At 41.0% G+C, this 4863-nt stretch overlaps 1 long non-coding RNA gene across 1 annotated transcript; it reads left to right on the forward strand.

Moving 5' to 3' along the window:
- Positions 1-347: 347 nt before the first annotated feature.
- LOC115436018 (uncharacterized) lies at positions 348-3232 on the forward strand. The gene is made up of 3 exons (XR_003937766.1): positions 348-496; positions 544-545; positions 3221-3232. It is a non-coding gene; the product is annotated as an uncharacterized LOC115436018 (long non-coding RNA).
- Positions 3233-4863: the final 1631 nt, after the last annotated feature.

The following is a 4863-nucleotide window of genomic DNA, read 5'->3' on the forward strand; positions in this document are numbered from 1 at the left end:
GGTTCTGGCTCTCAAAAGTGCAAGACAGTAGCCTTTCTCCAAACATGACTTTCATTTTATTGCTGAGAGACCACTACCCACCACTGGCTGCGTCCGCTGTCACTTAACCAACATAGAGGTGGGGTCAGGAATCCATTAACCTGTCACCAGCGTCCTCCTGACCTCCGCTTACTGACACACAAAAAACAAAAGCAAAAGGCTCAGACACTGATATGCAAATTGGTGGAAAAAGAAGATCCAGCTTCAGAAAAGAATGGGAAAAATGTTCATACACAAAGCAGTGGGGGATGATTCACAGAGGGTATTCTGCGAACTATGTCAAACTTATTTCTCCATCGCACATGGAAGCGAGTATGACTTGAAGCGACAAACTGTATGCATATGATGTTTGGTTAGATTTGATCCATATTCCCTTTTACCTATTTTTAAGTCTGGAGGTTGAACTGAGAGACTTGAGATGACAAAATATGCTTTTGTTAAATATGTGGATATTTATGTAACCCGCTCAAGTTTAGCCTGCAAGAGGGGGTATGTTATCTCTAGTTGTATTTCTGTGTTACGGTTGATATCATTTCTCCTGCATATCACTATTATCCAGTAGGTGGCGCTGTCGAGAAGGGAAACTTACTACTGGGTTTTACTGGTAAAGGAAGAAAAAAAACGGAAACAGAATGTTAGCAAGCTAAAAAACATAACTAAGAAGTGCACATGAAGATATGAAGATTAGAAAAGACTAAAGATTGAGAGACAGGTACGAGGTTTTTGATATAAAAAAGCACGGGTGCGAGTTCAGAGGAGGATTTTAAAACAAAGGTTTCCTTTTCTCCGGTGTGTGTTTTACTTAAGGTTCAGTATGTGCAAAACTTGCCAACGTGGTTTTATGTGTGTTTAATATATGTAGAGATTCTTTTTGTGAGGAAATGTTAATTTCTGATTTGCTGTTAACTTCGTTGTTTGAATGATAAGGTATTTACTACATAAGCCAAAAAAAAAAAAAAAAAACATCTGAGGTGAACTTGAGTTTATTCAACCACTGCGCTTGGAACCTATGTTGATGTTGTTACAGTGTGATATAGGATTAAAATGTGGTGTATGCGCCGTCATCCTGTAATGGGACTAGTACATCCTAGTACAAAGGCTGAACCCAAATGCAAGACCAGAACGCAGATGACCAATTGAGAGTGTTTATTAAACACAATCACAGTAGGAAAAACACAGCACAGAATAACTGACATCTCTGAAGGCGTGTGATACTGGACTCTTCGTCCGGGCTGTGAGCGGGAATATGGATGGTCAGCACCGGCCGAGCCGGAGGATTCCCGTCAACACCCCCTAGGGCAAAACAGAGGATAGTCAAAAAACAAGCCAGGTCATACACAGGAGGACAATTCAGGAGGCAACGGGACATGAGGATAGGCTACTCACGGTCAAAGTCCAGGCGAGGGTCAACACAAGGTAACACGTTGGAGGCTGAGGTAAACAGGAACAGGCAGAATCAGAAGTCGAATGAACGAACCAGGTCAGAACCAGACGAGCAGGCAGACGAGGGACAGGCAGAATCGGTGGTCGGAAGGCAAACGGGTCAAGACAGGCCAGGCAGGCAGGCATCGGCAGGCAGGCAGGCAGGCAGGCTGACTGACTGACTGACTGACTGACTGACTGACTGACTGACTGACCTGACTGACTGACTGACGACTGACTGACTGACTGACTGACTGACAGGTATCCAAACGCTGGTAAGTGAGCACACAAAGGTAGAACACAAACTGGCAAAGGAACAGGGGAAAACACAGGTTTAAACACAAGAGGCGGGAAGACAATTGGACACAAGTGGACATAATCAGGAGGAGTCAGGTAATCAGGAGCAGTGAAACAATCAAGGAGGGGAAGTAAGATACCAGATATGACACATGAGGGAAACTTAACAAAATAAAACAGGAACTGACAGACAAAACAGAAAAGACAGACAAATCCTGACACTGTCTGGGAGCAGACATGACACATCCCTGTTCATTGTCCTTGACTTGCGTTTCCGTATCTCATGGCCTCTTTGATCCAACAATGGTAATTGTTGCTTTCACACGATGACCCTGGTGTTATTCCATCCCAGTGTGATTTGCAACAGTCGGATATGGCTGATTTTAGGTTTTCTGATGTTCTTGTTCTTTTTCTGCTCTTAAAGTGTAACCCATCCTGCTGTCCGGCCAAACTCCTGAACAACCAAGACCGCATAGCAACATCATGTGACGCTTCTGATGAAGGCTACAGGAAGTAGCTGAAACTAGTAAAACAGGTAAACAACAACTACCCCTGTCTGAATGAAATGATTGCCTATATAATTATATGTGGAAGACAGTATGAACCTGTACCAACATCATGTCCAATCAGTTTAATTACCACAGGTCGACTCCACTCAAGTTGTCAAAATATGTGAAGCACAATAAGTGGAAACGGGACGCACCTTAGCTCAATTTTGAGTGTCATGGCAAATGTGAATACCTATGCACACGTTATTCTTCATTCATCTTCTGAGACATTTTATCCTGACTAGGGTCCCTATCCCGCGACCTATGGGTGAAGGTGGGGTAAACCCGGACGAGTTCCAGTTCATCCTAAGATGAACGACCAGTCACTCTCATATTCACCACCTACGGGCAATTTAGTTGACACTTACCTATCAGTGCTTCGGATGGTGGGAGGAAGCCGCAGAGACTCAGCACAGAAATCTCTGGATGAAATCGAACCCAGGACCTTCTTGCTGTGAGGCGACAATGCTATCCACTGCACCACTGCCCCGTGTATACGTTATATTTTATTTTTACTTTTTAATAAATTTGCAAAAGTTTCAAACTAACTTTTTTCACTTTACCATTATGAGGTAGTGTGTGTAGAATTTCGAGGTAACAAATTAATCTATTTTGGAAATAAGACTGTAACCCCAGAAAATGAAAAAAAAAAAAAAAGTGTAGTGCTGTGAATACCTTCCGGATGCACTGTACTATATTTTAATGTATTACTTATTTATGTTTTTGATTTTATTTTATTTGAGCTTTTATTAAGTCAGATAAAGTCCCATTAGATCAACATTTCTTTTAGAAGGGCAACCTGGCCAAGAGGTCAGCAACAAACGCAATAATAAAAAACAGGTTAAAAGACAGGTGATAATAATAAATTAAAAAATGGGCAATAATTTAGTAATAACACAAGGTAATAACATAAGTTTGACAAAACTGTTAAAGTACAATGTAGTTCCTGTCATTAGCAAATTTTTAAAGTGTGAGATTTTGTCAAGGTTAGCAAACAATTAAAAACACAGGCACTGTTCAAAGGATTCTCTGTCAAGTCAGTAAGATGGCACGAAAAGCTAGTAATGAAATGAGTTCTGGTATTTTTACTCATATACTTTTAGTCATTGGAGTTTCACTAATGCAGCAGTAGCTTTCATTTGAGTAAAAACATGTCTGATTTTCTGAAGCCCAATACAAGTACATACTGTACATATATTTCCCTCATGGTGTCTCCACTCTGTCCCACATATGTTCCTGTCCCTTTCTCTTTTGCAGCAGACTGTCCTTGGATAGTCTAATAGGTCCTAAAAATCAAATTTATCATTGTTATGCGTTTCTGTGAACAGCCTTCGGCCATTATTCAAATGAGGACGGCGGAGTAGAAGCTCTTCCCGCGGGTTCAAACCCATCCAGCGGAGAAAACCGGAACCGATTCACCCGGACATGATTGTCTCCAAACGTGATTGTGATTACAAGCGAGTACAGTATACAGCTGCTCATCTGTGTGTGTGTGTGTGTGTGTGTGTGTGTGTGTGTGTTGGGGTGGGGGGGTGGGTTGCTGCTGATGCAGAGTGTGGGAGTGGTCATGTACAGGATGCAGTGAGGCAGGTTGGGGTTTTGGGGGGGGGTCTAGGCATTCATTACACGCATTGGTGAACACACATAACCTCAGCTCACACACAGTCATCACTCACACATACACACACACAAACACACACACACCTACACACAAACACACACACACACTCCTGCAGGGACAGAGGACAAACCTTATGCGATTCTCCTTTCTGTAAGTCACACACCTCACAAAAGTCAACACAAATGTCCCTTTTTTCATGTCAAATTTAGTCTTTCTCTTTGTGTCCTAGTTTCCTTTTTGCTCCTCCTTCCTTCTGCCCTCCCATCCATCATTCCTTTACTTTCTGTCCTTGCTTTTCCCTATTCCTCATCCTTTTTATCCTGGTGTATCTGTCTTTTATTACCTCTACATTTTTGTTTTTTTCTTAACCTTTTCTTCACTTTTCTGTCTTCATTTCTTCCATCCACCTGTCCACAACTGAAACGATTAATCGACTCCAACTGATTTTAAAAAATGATTCAGTTACAATTTTCCTGAATCAAAGCTTCATTTCTTTACTTTCGCTGCCACTAAACATTGGTTTCTCTGTTGTGTTTCACACAGACCCTTACTGTGACACACATGACACCAGGATCAACACAAACAACATGTATCGTAGCCATAGAAGAGACAAGGACAAAAAGGCAGAAAATGTCTGTATGTTCTGTTTTCTACACTGGAACCATCACTTACTCCTTTAAACCTTTACATAAACATTTAAAATATTTGTTTGTATTTTTTCAGTTGTATGTTAGTTCCATCTTAAATTGTTAGTGAGTCAATAAGTTGGAGCCAAATGTGTTGAAGACTGCAGTGCACATATTGTTTGTAGATGTCATTTGACTTGTTTGTTGTTCATATATGTCTATATAGCTTCTTTTTTTTTTTTTTTTAATATCCTTTTACTTTTATCCTTTTTGTGGTTGTTGTTTCAGCTGGTTCTGGAATACAGGACAA

Source organism: Sphaeramia orbicularis, chromosome 16 (assembly GCF_902148855.1).
Source record: "Sphaeramia orbicularis chromosome 16, fSphaOr1.1, whole genome shotgun sequence".
NCBI lineage: Eukaryota > Metazoa > Chordata > Actinopteri > Kurtiformes > Apogonidae > Sphaeramia > Sphaeramia orbicularis.